The sequence below is a fragment of the Pinus tabuliformis genome, chromosome 6 (assembly GCF_031772625.1).
Source record: "Pinus tabuliformis cultivar Carrire ecotype Pingquan chromosome 6, CPIR1, whole genome shotgun sequence".
NCBI lineage: Eukaryota > Viridiplantae > Streptophyta > Pinopsida > Pinales > Pinaceae > Pinus > Pinus tabuliformis.
This window is the reverse complement of record NC_142292.1, coordinates 1,869,160,840-1,869,179,469: the sequence shown is the minus strand read 5'-3', so window position 1 is coordinate 1,869,179,469 and position 18,630 is coordinate 1,869,160,840.

Here is an 18,630-nt window from a genome sequence, read left to right as displayed (position 1 = left end):
GCTAACAGATAGGTTGAAGCGATCAACAAAGTCCTTAAGCGCATGCTGCAAAGAATGATTGGAGTCCACAAACGGAATTGGCATTTGATCCTGTACTCAGCTTTGTGGGCATATAGGACTTCGGTGAGAAATGCGACCGGATTTACGCCTTTTCAGTTGGTGTATGGTCTAGAAGCTATCTTGCCAATTCAGTGTGAAATTTCATCTCTCAAGCTCGCAATCGATCTACTTCCCGAAACTTCAGAGGAAGAGGCTCATTTCTTGGAACTAATCCACTTGGATGAAACCCGTCATGACGTTGCGTTGGCTAATGAAGCGCATAAGAAATATGTCAAAGCACAATTTGACAAAAATGTCAAGCCTTGTGTCTTCTCAGAAGGTGACTTGGTCTTGCTCTATGATCAAGACTCTGATAAACTGGGAGCAAGTAAGTTCAAACCATTATGGATGGGCCCCTACATTGTTAAATGAGTATTATCAAAAGGAGCCTATGAGCTGGTAGATTACGATGGGATTCCACTGTCGCAACCCCGAAACGGGTTGTATCTTAAGTGTTACTATGCTTGATCAAGTGTAGTAATATCTTTGTAGATATGCTTTTGTTACATTTTTGTTTTCGTCAAGAGTTGTCATTTTGGTTAGGTAATCCACTTTGCATTTGTTGTAGATGTTGGACCTTTTGGAATCATTCGTTGGGTACGCCGACGGAGCTAGTCGTAATACGCGGAACCTCTATTTTGTAGCTTAGGCCATTTTTGCTCCAAGCAGTGAGTTGGTGAGTTTCAAGGGGATATGTATTGGTCAATCAACGAACAACATCGCTGAGTATAGTGCATTGATTGAGCTTCTCTCTGATGCCATTTCAGATGGCATACGCCGACTTGTTGTTAGGCTAGATTCGCAGCTCATCATTCCACAGCTTACGGGAATGTATTCCGTTTGGAACCCAACTATTTATCGTATGTTCCTAAGTGTCAGCATTTTGGAAAAACAATTTTATTCCATTCAATATCAACATATTTCAAGAAACTTAAACACATTAACTAATTCATTAGCAAACTATGTGTTAGATAGACATTTGCAACATTTGTAAAAGAAGCATTAATATTTGCATCTGGATCACATAACTTAACCAAAATAAAACTCTGAAAATCAAAAATATATAACTCTTTATAGTTTTTACAAAATATTTTGTGTACAAGTCAAAATCTGTCATATGACCAAGAAACTCAAAAATGAATGCAGGAAAGCATCCTAGACTAATGATTCTGGTGATAACATGTCACCTCCTGTGCAATCATACGCAAGAGCCTAGTCCATCGACTCGGGACGCCAGTAGTGTGGCGTTGTAGCCTCAGAGGTAACTCGTTAGTCCTCACATCCTGAATACCAAGAGTGAGACCCTCGATCTGATCCTGTAGCACTGCCAGGGTCTCTGCTATGTCCAGATCGCAAAGGACAGCCCTCCCTACAGCCTCTCCTGCTGGAACGTCAGCTGCCACCCTTGGGCGTGCCACTGGTCGCACCGGCCCTACATCTGCACAAGTATATGGGTTCAATTAGTCTTGATAACATTTAAAAACACAAAAACATTATAAAACTGATAAACAAAAATGTGGTCAAATCATTTTTACCTATCACACTCCACTGCTCGCCAGCCGGTAACACCAAATCTGGGTCACCTCAGAAATCCATCCCGACATATGGATACTCCACAAAGACCATCTCCTGATAGTCGAACCACTCAAAGAAGGCATTAGAGAAAGAAATCTGTGACTGACCAGCATGTCTGGCCATGAGATCAACCCACCTCTGCATCTGTGGTTCCCTCGACGCTGGCAATCCTAGTGAAATGTACTCAGGCTACATCAGTGGAATCCTCTCTAAGGAAAAAGCAGTCAAAATGGAACTGTATCCAAAGTTCTTGTATCTTCCATTCTTTACCTTGGAGAGTTGTTCTTTTATCACCGGAAGTACTGCCTCGCAACAGTTGAATACCTTTGGTTCCAGGAATTCCATGGCATACTGCACATAAGATCTGTTTGCCAAATGAAGAGCCGCACTACCCACCAATCTAGCAAAGGTGAATAAAATGGTCCTTAGGGACCAATCAGTGACATCCCAGATATTGATATTGTCGTCTCTGCTAGGCTGAGATCCATCTCTGCAAAACTGATGGATATAATCTCTCACAGATTCACCCCCACGGGCGGATCCTGACAGTGAAAGACGGGCACCATGCCTCGATAATCCCTCTAATATGGAATACCTGGTTGATCGGATCCCAAGCATCGAGAAAATACTGCAACAAACTGATTTGTTGCCTCATGCTAGATATATAGAAGAATTTGAGTAAACCACAGTTTCGCAATGCAGTAATAGTACCTTGATCATGCAAGGCAATCATGTCCTCTTCTTCATGTTCATGTTCACACCATGTAATGACCATCTTGATCCAAAAAATATTTGAGTCATAGACAAAAGATGAATTAGGATCCTGATTTGAGCAAAAACAGGAAAAAATTTCATGAAAAATCACTGTGTAAAGTTTCCTTTCTGCGCCCATCGCACCCTGCCTGTTAGCAAGGTGAGATGCATACTGACTGGCCAGTGTCCAGCTCAGTATGCATCGCACCTTTCGATGCAGGCCAGGTGTGATGGATGGAGAACGAGTTCTTCAAACCCCAAGGGCCTAGAAGCAAGGAAAAACTTGCTCAAAATCAAAAAAGAATGGAATGAAAATGAAGAGCTCAAGGTTGGCTCCTACCTGGTCCTGATGGTGCAGAGAATAGTCCACCGGATCTCATGAAATCAGCTGATGAAATTTGAGGGGGAAAACCACTCTAGAGCTCCAAAATCCCAAATTTGAAGTGAAATGGTAAAAATGAGAGGTAAAACTACTTTTTATGTTACTATTCACATACCTCAAGTAAAATATTAGTTTTCTAATTCATTTTTTAGGCATGTTTATGTATTTCTAATCAATTTGATCGAGCAATTGAGTAGGTTGAACGATCGAAGAAAGAATCTAATGTGTTAAATGGTAAATTGAATGTATTAGACCATTATCATGAGCGATGTCTGCGCAAGGTTCAAGCTCGTTAAAAAATAAACCCGCCTACGAGCATAGTTTCTCCCGGCTCAAGCTCATTAAAAAATGAATCCACCCTTACTAAATAACCTTTGTGATTGCCTTGCTATTAGCCTTTTGAACCTTGGTTATGTTCCTACCGTCACCTCCATTATTTTGGTCGATCATACGCTTCCACTTGATTGTTTACCCTTTTGAGGAATAGATGCGATGAGTGGTCTTGTTAGCCACCCTCTTCACATTGCCATGTTTCGAGAAGTTCCAAACTTACCTAGAACCAGTTGCTACCTGAAAACACCACTCGTTCCTAAAAAACGAGTCTCTTTTAAGCTCTTTTTAGACTCATTAAATATAAAAAGATTGTCGAGCTATTGGCCTTTCCAGCTCGTTAAAGTAAGGAGAAGCACCATCCCTCCTATATATTTTAATATTTTTGGACCTGAGGGATTATTAAACAAAAAGATCGAGCACTTGTCTTTTTTGGCTCGCTAAAGCGATCGAAAAGTCATCCCTTTTGTATTATTTTATAATTTTTCAGACTTAAGGGATTCTGATACGAAAAAGAACTGCTGGAGTTTTCTTTTTGTCCCTTTTCAAACTCTCTAAACATGAAAAGGATCGAGTTATCTTTGTTGTTAAGCTCGTTAAAATAATAGCGATAAACTTGTCCATCTAGACAAGAACGAGTTTCACTATCGCTAGGCTTGCTAAAATATAGCGACAGGTTTGCTCGAAGGGAAAATTATAGAACAAGCATATGTTATCCTCCTCAAGCTTGACAAAAATAAAGAGGTACTGGTCAGCAATGACTGGGGAAAAAGGGGAAGAAAAATTGAAGACATTTATTGGTAGCAGGTCGCTTTTGAACATGACACTTTCACTCCATCACCATGATTGAGTCGGGTTGGGTTATTCCGTTCACCGATCATATCACCATTGGTCCTCTGTACCATCCATCTTTTGGAGTTAACACTACCAATCCATCTCAGTGTCACCGACATGTTCAAGAGAATTCATTTAGAGAATTTACCATCCAGCTAACACCTCATCCACTACAATACCTTCACCCTTCATTTTTCATGACCATCATTCCTGAACCTTGTATCATCGGATCGTTTTCACCTCCAGAAAAATCATTTTCTTCGTTTAGTGTCGTAGATGTGGGATACATCAAGGTCCTCCTACGATGGGTCACTTCTTGTCAACATCAGCTCATTATCCAAGATGTTGACTTAGAAACAACCCTTTCAATACTTTGAAGCTTGCATGCCTCAATGGAAAGTTTCTCACTTTCGGCGACAGGTTTACATCAATGGCCTTCGACTAAAAGATTTTGCGTGGTGTTCGACAACGGCTCATATATTCACACCACATGAATTTTACTGTAGTACCTTGAGGGTCATTATCATTATTAGTGACTCCTCTCATGCCTGTTAACAACTTACATTATTGGCTGGTAATCAGGCAATGTCTTTCCATGTTTGACTTCAGAAAATCTTTTCACATGGATCGACTTGTACATTGGGTGAAGATTGAACGAGTTTGAAGACCCCGGATCTAGTTTCATCCATCTAGGCTGCGATATATTCAGGAAAATAAAGACATCAATTGTACACAGAAGCTGTACAAATAATCATCCAAGCTAAGAAAATATGACTCTTCATGCGAAGAATCATTAGTCTGCATCAGCAGACGATTGTCTGTCCTATGTACATGAAAAATGAATTTATAAAGCTGAGCGTGGGAATGCTCGCCTTAGCTAGATCATGAAAATAATATGATGATGATGTATTATATTGTATCTTATATAGGTCACCTTCCAGTTCGAATACCTCGGATCCTCATGATAAAGCATTTCACCCGACATTAAAAGGTTTATGACCTCATGCTTTAGGGGGCAACTGTTATAGACATATTTGGGCACTTCAACCCCAGTCACATATGTCGATAAAACAAGGGCTCTTTAACCCATAAAAGTGTTGTTTCATACCCTAAAGGATCATGGTCAAATGATTACATTATTTCCCAGAAGTTCCACCTGAAAAACCACTCAGAACTGGCCAAAACTGGACCATACTGACTGCTCCATGGTCAAGGTGCGATGCATACTGCCTGCTACACTAACCAGGTTCAATGCATACTGAAGAGGCCTTCTGTAGTTTGTGATGAGTGAGAATGGACAAATGGCAGAGATAGTTTGCTAAGTGGAAACTCATGGAATCCTCTAGAAACTTCTCCCATGACACTTGCCTCTCTAAACTCACCCAGGGATGAGTAAGAGATCAATGAAATCTCCAAGTGGAACCAAGAATTATCAATGGAATGACACTAATCAAAAACCCAGAGTTGGCTCACACCCTTGCAAGACATCTGTAAATGGATCCCTCATCTGAGAGATCTAGAGGCTGGAATTTTGTATTTTGTAAGGAAGTGCTATTCGTTTATCTGTTAGAAGAGACATTGTATTGTTGGGTGATCTTGATTTTCATGAGGTGAAAGGGCTTTGATGCTAGGAGGATGATGCTGGATCAGACAGCTGGGTTGTAATCCTCTCTTCTACTATTAATAAAGTTCTTTGAGTTTTCCTCCATATAATCGTGTATTAGTGAATCTTGTTGTTTGTGAATGCAATTGTATGGTCAATGTATTTCTGATTCTACATTGTTTATGATATTATAGATCGAGGTGCTTTGATGGTGTTTTGTTACTTTGACTCTACAGGTACTCTCTAAAGCGGGACAAGTAGGAGAGGAGTTGCAAATTCTATCAAGGGAGAGAGAAATCAAGCAAGGAGCCAAGTGGAAGATCCAGGTTGGTCCCCTTTGCTTCTCTCTTATCTATCATACATAAAGGAAATCGCAAATTGCTTTGATTGTTTGTTTCTAAGATAGCTACCCATCTTAGTGGGACTAGGAGATCGAAAAGACACTAGTTTTCCCGGAAGCAATATTTAATAACCACACCTTAGTTGCTTCCACTCATTCACCATCAAAGGTTGGAGGTATAATATTTTTAGACTCCCCATGCAATTCTACTTTTTGTTTCATCCGTTGATTAGGTACTATTGGGAGAGTTTTTATTGAATTGTGTTAATTTTCCTCTTCATTTTCAAGTCTAACAACCTTACTCCCATCCATATTGTCTAAAATTTTTGTTAGTAGGACTCCTCCCTATCCTTCTCCTCTTCATATGGTCTTACTATTTTTATATTTGGTTTTTTAGTTAAATTCTTAATGAGGCTTTCTTTCTAAGTACTAGTTTTCAACAACTTTTCATTGTCTATCCTAATATTGGCTAACTACAGTTTTAGGTCTTTTACAGTTTCCAACAGTTCCACTATATAAGGTGATGATTCACCTCCTAATTTCACCCAAATTCATTATTCTCCCTTAAGAGGTCTTGCAAATGCTTATTCCATCAGTGTCCTCTTCTTTGCCCCTTACATTTTGTGTAAAACAAACATTTACTTTGCTAAATTCCAGTTGTGATTTGGCCCATAAGCCTTGGTGTTATAACCTATAACTCCGATACCAGATGTAATATAATCCAAATTCACACTTCAAAAGAAATATTATTTTAATTAACACTCTCAATTGATTTATAATGATGATTGTATGCATGTACAAACTTCTCTTCTGCATTCATAATTAAATATATAACATGCGTATTTATTCTCTTCCTAGTCATTCTCCACCTTCTGATAGAAGGAGTTGGTTTCATGTTATTATCATTTCATTAATAGATTGAGGAAAATTCTCCTATGCATGAAAAGTAATTATAGTTATTAACCCAAATCATGAGGTGTTATGAAACCAACTGACAAAAAGATAGAAAAGATAGATAAACGCCTTAGAAATAAGCCTCTTTCAGGGGGCAACCTCCTTTACATTACACAAATGAACAATTCTTAGCTGATACACATGACAAGAACTCCTTTCTATATATAGGAGTCTAAGGGGTCATAATATAATCAGAGCCGACATAACAATAATAATGTAAGGGCACAATAATAAAAATAGTGGGCTTCAATGGGGCACAATAATAACAATATGGGGACTACATGGGTACAAAAATATAATAAGGGGGTTGTACTAATAACAATAAGGGGTTACACTAGTATTATAGGGGCCTAACATGCTCCTCTCCTTCAAAAAGTGTTGCCCTCAATGCTTGAGTAGTTCTTGATGCTTATGTATAAAGTTCTTATCCTCCCATGTGGAATCTTTAGTGGGTAAGTTCTTCCACTTGATGAGATACTCTGAAATTGATTGATTTTGTAGTTGTCGGGTTCTTGTTTCTGTGATTGCTCCAGGTTCCAATATGATTTTTCCTTCCTCTTCAAGTTCTGGCAATATTGTTTGAATTAGGATATTCTACAACTTTTGAATGAGTGGCCACACTTCTTTGTCCTTCTTCCATTCATCCCTTGCTTCATTTATCCAATATGGTTGGATAACATAAATAACACAAAACAATTCTTCCACATCCTCATCCTTTCTGGAGAGTGCATCCGCAACAAAAATTTTCTTCCCTTTTCTATAAATGATGTCAAAGTCATAACCCAACATATTTGTGACCCATTTTTCTATTCTTCTAAAGATAATATTTGTTCTAAAAAGGATTGAAGACTATCATGATCCATTTTTACCTTGAAGTGTCTTCCCATTGGATAAGGTCACCATTTCTTAAGTGCATGTAGTATTGCCAACATTTCCTTCTCATAAATAGCTTGCTTGAGATGTAGCCGTAAAAATATCTAATCACCAACATCAAATTTTTTTTCACTGCGATGTTGATCTACCTGTTGTTTCATTCGATTCTACACCAAAGTGGCGTTATCCTTTAAAAGTTGGAGAACTTGTTGTTGATGCTCGATGTGATCTTTCACTACTTGAACCTTTTTCTTCTTGATATGTCCTTCTATCTTGAGAGTTTGAGGAGTGGTAATTTCTTCCAATGCTTTACAAGATATGGTCGGATTCATTTCTTGATGCTCAATGTGATCTTTCACTTCTTGAACATTTTTCTTCTTGATATGTCCTTCTATCTTGATAGTTTGAGGAGAGGTAATTTCGGCCAATGCATTACAAGATATGGTTAGACTCATTTCTTCTTTCTCGATGTGATCTTTCACTTCTTTAGCCTTTTTCTTCTTGATATGTCCTTCTATCTTGAGAGTTTGAGGAGTGGTAATTCTTGCCAATGCTTTACAAGATATGGTTGGATTCATTTCTTCTTTCTCTGGGGTTGGGTCCTGGAGTATATCCTCTTCTTTTGATGCTTCTTGATCATTTTCTTCCTCCTCTTCATACTCTGTGTAAAATAATTTCTTCTCAGCACACTTATGACCTTTAGTGCATTTTCTATCACAATTGTAACAAAGCCCCTTTTCTCTTTTTTCTTCCAATTGTTGTGGTGTAAACCATGTAGGTTGTGGAAGGCTAGGAGAAGAAACACTTCCATAATTATAGTCATGAGTGGTGTGATTCCTTGTTTCCATAATTTCGCTTTCAATTTTTCTTGCCAACCTGAATGCCTTCTCCAATGAATCAAGTTCCCAAAGACGAACCTCATGTTGAATGTTATCCTTTAAAGTACCTATGAAGACATCAATCCTTTACTTCTTTGGAATATAATGTACTTTTAAATTCAATTTTTGAAAGTCCTCAATGTGCTCTGCCATTGAACACTTTTGTTTGAGATTTATCAATTGGCTAAAGAAGGTGTTTCTCTTTGTATCCTCATAATGTGCTATCATTTCCTCCATGAAAATTGACCACGTAACAAGTGGTTTACGAGAACAAAGCCCTTTATACCATAAAAATTTGTCTGGTTCTAAATATGAAGATGAAATATGTACCTTTTGTAACAGTTTCACCTCATGTAGATCAAAATATTGCTCCATCTGTCATATCCAATTTACCAGATCCTTGCCATCAAACTTCTTCATATCGCCTTTTCTTGATTTTAGGAGCTCGATCTTGAAACGACTATAAATATGTAATTTCGGCTCTTTAAGTTCTAAAATTGCGACCTAAAGTAGCCCACTGTGTCCTCTTTCCAATGGCACCAGTCTAATCAAAATTGGATTATCCAAGAAAGAGTTATCCACAATCTCCCAAGGTGACCTGATTATATACCTTTTAAGAAGAGCGAACTTGTATGAAGTACCACGTGTCATTGTTTTGACCTTTGGATCTGAAAAATATACAAAAGAAAACACACTTCTTCCTATTTCTGTAAATTCTTACAAAATTTCAATCTGATTCTCAGAGAGATAGTTATGATGATTTTCCCAAGGCGACCTGTTTGGAATGTAATTTGGGGGTCTGTAAAAACCCTAACTTCCTCAGACTATATCTCTGAAGCTATAATGAGACAGGATCTAAAATTTGGAGCCAAGGTTCAGACAGATTTCTTCTCAAATGGGTTTTTGCTTTATCTTCTGAAACTTCGTAGCGAAAGAGTTATAGAAAAAATCCCACAATGACCTGTTTTAGTTGAAATTCTGGAGCTTGCAAAAATCCTAACTTCCTTAGATGATATTTCCGAAAATAGAGTGAGACAAGCTCTGAAATACAGACCTGACGTTTAGCGCGAGTTCATCTCAAATGGGTTTTTTTTTTTTTCTTTTGAGACGTCACAGAAAGAAAGTTATTGCGAAAATTACACAATGACCTATTTGGAGCACTGAAACCCTAGAATCCAAAGTTTTGATACCAAATGTTATGAAACCAGCTCACAAAAAGATAGAAAATATAGATCAATGCCTTATAAATAAGCCTCTTAGAGGGGGCAACCTCCTTTACATTACACAAATGAACAATTCTTAGCTGATACAAATGACAAGACCTCCTTTCTATATATAGGAGTCTAAGGGGTCATAATATAATCAGAGCCGACATAACAATAATAATGTAAGGGCACAATAATAACAATAGTGGGCTTCTATGGGGCACAATAATAACAATATGGGGACTACATGGGTACAACAATATAATAAGGGGGTTGTATTAATAATAATAAGGGGTTACACTAGTAGTATAGGGGCCTAACACGAGGCCATTCACATGTTAATGATATCTTACTTAATCCCTTTTCCACACATTATGGGGTTTCATTTAATCATAGACGCTTGGTTTCTCATAGTCCTCGTTTAAAAGGTTTATATTCACGTTAAATCTAAAACCCATAAACCTATCTTTATATAATGATGAGCATTTCCATTACACCCCCACACCGACTTTACTCTTGGCATTGATATGCTTTGGCCACAGATCATTCTTTACTTGTTGTGGGAAATTATTGTGCCCTATATAAGCAACGACATGTCATGTGAAATGAGATGTACATCCTTTCTCCTTCCACCTAGACCCAATCACATGGATTGTTAGTGATTGGATGGTGGAGATCATTCAAAATGATCCAATGACGGGAAAACAATGTTGGTGGTTTGATTAGGGTTGTTACCCCTTGTCCTTTCGTCATTTTATTTTCTTCTCTCACAATTGAACCGTATATAACTTCAGGATGAACCCTCTATGACTTCAGGCCAAGGCTCTAACCATATCCTGTCATATCTCTATGTTGCCACCTTAGGGTTTTCGAATATAGGGATATTGTTCTTTCTTTATGGTGTGGTGGCTCTCTAAGAGAATTTGAATCATGGGAAATGTTCTCCTCTTGACTTGTTAAGGTAAATCCCTCTCTTGTTTTATTGAATAATAATATATTAATATTGAAAGTTTAATTTTGTCACTCCTTGCACTGATTAAATTGTTATGGTAAAGTTCTCCATTTGAGATTAGGTTTTCGATTCCTTTCATGTTTCATGGTGTTGGGATACCCAATTCTTCCCTTCTTATATTTTTTCTAAAAGAATTCATTTTGTTACACTAAGCCTCAAAGTGTTCATTTTTTAACCTTTGGGGATTCCTAAACATTTTTTATTTTTAGTTTAATGTTGACCAGGGTTGACCTCATGCAATATTTAGATTGAAAATATTCCTTGATATTTGAATCCATTCCTTTTTGTAATAGATGCAGAGTTCTAAATTCTTCTCCTACCAAGCATTTTCTAAAATTTTCCCTTGGGTGTTAAGAACCATCAGAAGGAGGTGTCTATGAGGGAATTGGGTTAACCCCATTTAGCCATTCAGGTAATAATTATTTCCTTTGTTCTCCCATGTTTCCTTGTTGATTTTTTAAAATCTTTACTAAATTGTTACTAACCCTTCAATGTTTACCATCAATCAATTTTTCTTTTGTGTCATTTTTACAATTCCTATTATATTTTCCTTATGAACCTTCCTCTAACATCATAACATCCAAAATACCTTGAGCCGAGCTACTCATCTTTAGGTAATACTCAGTTTCCACTCTCCCACATCAAAAGTCAACTTATTATTCATTTTTACATATGGCAAATAATTAGATGTTTGAAGTATTTCCTTTAGAGAAATACTATTGAAAATTATTTTCCAAGAGATTCTGGGAGTCTCGTAGATCATGAAGTCTCTTTCCACGTAATACTTATGAACAAGTTCCTTAATTTAATTTTGTGATAGAAATCTTAAACATGTTTTCTAATAAAGTTTTTCTTCTTTTGTTTTGCTTTAGTTACAACTTTCTTCTATCGTTGTCTATCCTTGCTTGGCTTGTTACGATGTCTACCACAAGTCCTTTATAGGTACTAGGACCTGTATTGAAATTTATAGGGTTTTCCAAATCCAACTCTTGTCACTAGTCCATAATGGCCAAAGCTCCATTTAGCATTATTTTTACCTTTTGAGATATAAAAGTGATTCTTTAAGGCTCAACTTCTTTTATAAACAATGTTGTCTAGCCAAGGTTCTAATACCCAAATACTATGTATGAATAGGGTTATTCAACTGAGGTTATAATACCCATCTACTTTGTATTAACAATGTTGATGATGATGATGATGGTTAATGTCCGCTGAGACCAAACATTGGTCTATAGGACCTAAAGAAACAAATTATTTATTTTGATTTAAGATTTTATTCTTATGCTCAAAAAGCTTGGAGAGAAGCCTCCCGAGCTCACTATAATTTTGACATTGTAAAAGGTTAGGAAGGTCAGTATTGTAACAAAGATTGTGAAACTGAGATCTAATGTGGTTGTACGCGGGGCACTCTAAGAGGAAGTGGTTTTCATCCTTGATGTTCCTATTCTCACATATATGTCAAATCCTTTCCATCCATTTCATTTTAGGAGCTGCCCAATGACCTGTTTCACTATGGAGCTCATGATAATTCGTTCTAATCTTTGCTATATTAATTTTCTTCTTTGAGCTAGTTATTAAACATAGGTTATAATATCCATATGGACTATGTAATTTATTTTTAATTTGATCTTTTCATATTACCATTACTATGTTTCTTTATATGAATTAGTAATGTCACATTGTGTAAAAATTATCTTTTATATCTTGCATAATTATTTTTTAAGATTTTTATATTTCTACATAGATAACTCTACTCTTTACTATACAATTTATTGTATTGATTCTAGTTATATTTTGATAATTTATTACTCTTTCTTGCACACAATTCAAACCTTGGCTTGTATTTCATTGAATTCACTTGAATAGTATTGCAATGTAGTCCTTTAGTTTATCTATAATTCCCACTCATTTTGTAGCTATGTACTTATGTGTTTATTTTCATTGATTACTCTTGTTTTGATATACATATACATATGTATACCACTTCACATAACTAATCAACCTTCAGTATATGTGAAAATATTATATAATATTTTAATGTAATAAGTTTCCATTTGCATCTAACTTAGATCTCTTAGATATTTTATAATCAGACTTTATCCAAGTATAATGATACTAGGTATATATATGTTGTATTCAAATTGTCTAAATATTGTATACATGTAAAATATTTCAAATAATGCATAAAATATATGAACTACTTATTTAATTTCCATATGAGACCATATCACAAATTATAAGATGAAATTGATCTACAATTTTTCTATTCCATGTTTGCTACTCAAATTGACTTTTTGTTACAAGCAGATTATACTTAGGTTTCATACAACATTACTTCTACATGGATTCCCTAGTCATATCCATGATGTTACGATTACTATTTGAGTCTACATAAATACTACATCCTTAATAACTCCATGGATTACTATACTTTAACTATTTATTTATCTACATGCAATAACATTTACTAGGTTTCCTATATATTTTCCATAATTAGTATTTGCAATAGCTATTATGTTTACTCACTAAATTATCACATGCATAATTCCACAAATATTCTAACTTCCTCTGCAAATAAACAATTCCCTACTAAAACCAAGAATAATAGTGCTTTTAAAATATAGTCGACTACTTATATGAGTAACAAAAATTATCATGGTAATACTATGGAAAAATGCACATTCCTCCAAACCAATGACTTGTGTTTTTAAAATATAGTCAACTACTTATATGAGTAACAAAAATTATCATGGTAATACTATGGAAAAAGGCACATTCTTCCAAACCAATGATTTGCACTTGCAACTCCCCTTGAACTAAGGCTTATTTCTTCCTCAACATTGTCTCAAAAGTCTTCTTGCTTTCTCTCCATTTTCTCAAAAGTCTCTAAAATATTATCACTTGGTGAAATTTATTATTTTCTTCTTAGCAAGTTTTTTCCTAGCATTGTCCTGTTTTTAAGGTGTGCCCACCTTTTTGCTTTACCTAGTTTTTTTCAAAGCACGAAAAAATATTCCATTTTTTTTTCATAAGTATGATTTTTTCTCTATCTATACTTATTCTTATCATTTCACCTATCTTATCATTTCTTTTTGGCTAAGCTTATCTTTCCACCCAACACAACATTTATCTCAAGTTATGTTGTTTGCAAGAAAATGTAAAGATTTCCATTGTAACCTCTATTACTTTCATATTTTCTATCCACCACTTGGACTTAGCCACTATAACAATTTCTTGGACAAAAAAACCCAAAATTTCATATTTTCTATCCACCACTTGGACTTAGCCACTGTAACAATTTCTTGGACAAAAAACCCAAAATACTGAAGTTCTATTTCCAATATCATTTCTAAAAGAAACAAACATTCATTTATTAAAATGTTTATTTACATATCATTTCTAAAAGAAACAAACATTCATTTATTAAAATGTTTATTTACATAAATTAGTCAACCTTAATTAGTATGTCCCCAAAATAAACATTTCCATGGAATACTTACACACAATTATAAAATAATAATGTTTGTAAAAGCAATTGTAACCGGGTATTAAGTAATGGAGATGTTTAATCTTCTCCCTTCAGGAATGTGTAAATAAAAGGATTTTTTAATATTTTTGTAAGAGGGTTATATAAACCTAAATTGAAAGTTGAAATTTAAAGGTACTTTAGTCAATGTTGATGATACAAGGACACCTCGTAAGATAGAAAAATGTTTCTGGTCAACCGAAATCATTTACCTTATGGATGATAAGGATAAATGGTTTGTGGTAAATAGATAATTAGTGGTAATTGAAACTTGATGGATGATAGACGGTTTGTGGTAAATAGATAATTAGTGGTATGTTGAAACCTGAATAATTCATCGTAAACCAAAACCACTTATCATAAAAGAAAATGGTTCAATGCCAAAAACTACCTGATGTAATATTTTTAGTAAATTAAATCTAAAAATTATAACAATTAAAATAAACCATTTAAAACTTTAAAGAATTATTCACAAAAATAAAAAAATATAACGATTAATAGCCAATCCATAAATCCCGGATGCGGGTGCTGACACGCTCAAGGACGGTGAGCCATATGCCACGCATGTGCCACCCCAGGTGAACAGCACGGCCTCTTGAAGAAACGCCGGCTTAGATATCTGGTTCAATCTTTGAGTCTGAAGCATTCAATACAGAGCGATCGGGGTAGTAGTATGCAGTTAATGCACACAGGCTACGAGGGAATTGAGTCCGTTAAGGTGCCGAGGACGCGATGCAGATACAGAGGAATGTTGGATTTAGGGAAGAGAAGGTTCAGAACGCTGCGCGGAGAGTGGAGGTTTGGCCATCCTGGAACGCAGTTGGGAGCTCCAGCTATGGGCAATGCGGTGGAAGGGATAAGCAATTCGGAAGCAATCCAGAACAATTGGCTATACGAGCCAGCTTACTCGCAAAAGAATTCATCTCGGTGGTGGTTGCGCTCAGTAATCGAGCCCAAGGCACTTCTCAGGCATTCAAGGAAGGCTGCAAGGTATACATGGCGAAATTGCGGGAGCGACAACCCTGTAGGAGAGGGCCATTGCGTGGGTCTTCGTCCCGACAACCTGCAGCAAACGAGCATCACCATTGTTGCTGTTGCTACTGTCATCGAAGAGCTAGAGCAATTCCGCTTCCAGCTGAGCAATTCTTGGAGGTTGGCGGTGCCAGAGAGGGAGAGCCTATGCTGCCCGCGTTTGGCTCGGTCATTTTCACTTTGGGTGGCTCAGCAGATAATGCTGGGCTCAATGCCCACGTCTCAGTCCTGTTCACCAAATTACCTGAAGGAACGGAAGCTGGGAATCAGTAGGGCACGTTGGAAACGCCTCAGGGAGATTCGGGAGGGGAAGCTTCAGCGGCGCCACCACCAATGCCACCGGGAGGTTCTGGAGAGGTTGTTACAGCTGTGCAACCATCGATGGAAGCAAGCAGCAGGGGGAAGGAACCTATGCAGGCCCCCTCACTTACAATGGGGCCGGCACCTCCGGGCATTGACGAGGAAAAATGGAGGGCGATGTGGGAAGGCGTCAAAGAGGGACATGGATGGGCGTACATCAAGGAAGATAAAAGCCTCTGTGAAGACGCTGAGGCACATCTCGCAGCTATCCGTCCACCCTCAGCCCGATTCCAGGATTGAAGCAACAGCGGGTAATTTGGTTTTGCAATTCGGTTATGTTTATTGGCAGCAGACACCTCTGTCTCTGTCTTGTTCATGTTTGTATGGTCTCTGGTCAATTCTCTACACTGTTCAGTTTATGTTGGTTCAGTTTTGGCTATCTGATAGCCATAGCACTCAGTCAATATCAGTAGCAAGCCCCTGCGTGGGCAGTCCTGTGTCTATTTTGTGTAAAGTTGCACCTTAGTGCATTAGTTTTCATGTTTGTTGGGCCTCTCTGGAGGAATTTTGTTAATTTTGGCAACGATTATGGGAAGTCTAGTCGGTGCTGCCCCTGCGTGGGAGCTCTCTGCGCTCAAGCCAAGAAATCTAGGGTGCATTTGCTGGCCCTGGCAGGCATGTCTCACTGTTTGTAAAAGTTTTCATGTACATATAATACAATAGTTTAGATAGTCTTTTACCGAGAAAAAAATAGCCAATCCATAAAAACAATTAAGAGTAAATTAATGTAAAACTTTGAAAATGTAATAGTTTAAGATTATTCACAAAAATCAAAAGTCATCCATAAAACCCTATAATAATTCAATGAAATCCTAAAATATCTATAAATGGCTAATGTTCTTTAATATTGAGAAATCATATTGAGAAATCTATAACCAACTCAAAGATAACCATTACATTAATGCTTCATGTTTTATTATTATGGCTTGCCCTTACATGAACTCCTTGTTTAACTAATTGTATGTAATGAATTCTTTAAGCAGGAGCCCATTTAAGAAATTCCTGAGATAACATGATAGTGAAACAATTTATTCAATAAAATAAGCAATTTATTCCGGAAAATAACCCACGGAGGTGAACTCATATATATATATATAAAAGGTGAACTCTCATATATATATATAAGACCACACAGCAGACATTTTTTTTCAGAAAGAAAAAGCTTCATGATTTATATTAAGAGTATATAAAAATCCAGATACAAGCGAAGGCATGAGGCCTTGATGCAAAATGAACAGAAATCTGTTGCTGTCCAGAATCAGCAATGCATGGATCTTAGAGAAAACAAAAATTATGAGTGCATGGCACTACAAAGACTTCAGAAAGAAGGAGCCATCTAGATTTGAATTTCAAAATACAGAATTCAACCAAAAATACCAAGATCAAAGTTAATCCTCAGAAGGTAAGTATCCCAAGTTGGCCGATAGAATTCTTCCTGCACTTCTGAGTTATTCAAAAATGATCTGCTGAGCATGGTGAGCATGGTGGATGCCTCTCGCATGTCAGGGCATATTAACAGTGCATTATCTGCCTCATTCCTGGCCCTTATTCCCAAAAAGGAGAAATCGACTTCGCTATTGGATTACAGGCCAATTGCATTATGCAATTCCCTTTACAAAATCATTTCTAAGATAATCGCTAACAGATTGAAGTCGGTCTTAAGTTCTTTCATTTCAGAAGAGCAGCACGCCTTTCTAAAAGGAAGACTTATCTTGGATGCTGTCGCGTTGACCCAGGAATGCCTTTATGCTATCAATTCCAAAAACATTGATGCCGCCGCTCTAAAAGTAGATCTCAGAAAAGCTTTCGATTCCGTCGATTGGGGTTTCCTCAGAGTTCTCTTAGCAAAAATCGGTTTAAAGGCGCAAGGAATAAATTGGATCTTGGCGTGTGTCGAGAACGCCAATCTGTCAGTTATTATCAACCGCATTCCCTCTTCTTTTTTCAAAGCGGAAAGGGGCCTCCGGCAAGACCACACAGCAGACTTACATTGCAGGAAGGCGCACTAATTTCAAAAGCACTGTACGAAAAAAATAGGACTACGAATATGCATGTGCAGCTTTCAAACTTGAGAAAGAAAATGTCACATAAATATGAAATATAATGATACTGTGAACTGCACCAATGTTTTACGGGTTGTTTCCAATTTCAGGGGAACGTATATCTACTGACCTGCAAAACCAAACAGAGAATCTTCTGCACTCATTTAGGTAGTAGAAGAGGGACTAATCTTAACTTCAGCTGCTAATGCTGCTCGCTCACGATAGGTTCTCAAGAATTCCTGCATAACTTCACTATCAAATTTATGTACTCCTTTGGAAATTGCTGCGCTGATGCCTAACCCATGTTGCGCAATTCTGATGTGAACGCACTCAAATGTGGTGCATCCTTTGGGACAAATCACATAGTCATCCTTATCTTCATGTTGAACCTCCGTAAAGCGTTTAAACATACCAACAATCTCTGTTACTAAACTGAAACCTCTGGAATCTTGGAATTTTTGAGCTAATGGGCCTCCTTCCATGAGCATATCGTGGATTACCCAAAGACCCTTTTCCAGCGCATCGGCATTATGCTGCGCCTGAGCATGGATTTCAAGCACTTCACCCTCTATAAAACCACTGATCTCATGTGACCTCTGTGGAATTTCTCGAGCAATGCAGATAATTAGAGCATCACCCAAAATCTGCAGGTATTTATCAATGTAAGTTATCTCCAATGTTAAGAGCCAGGATGCTCGCAGAATTCCAATCCCATGATTCAAAGTCTTCACTGCTGATATCTTTTGCATGCACACGAGATAATTGAAGAGAGGCAACGATCAACCCCGTTATTGCTAAGTGATGGCAAACTAGGCTTCCCATGTTAGAAATC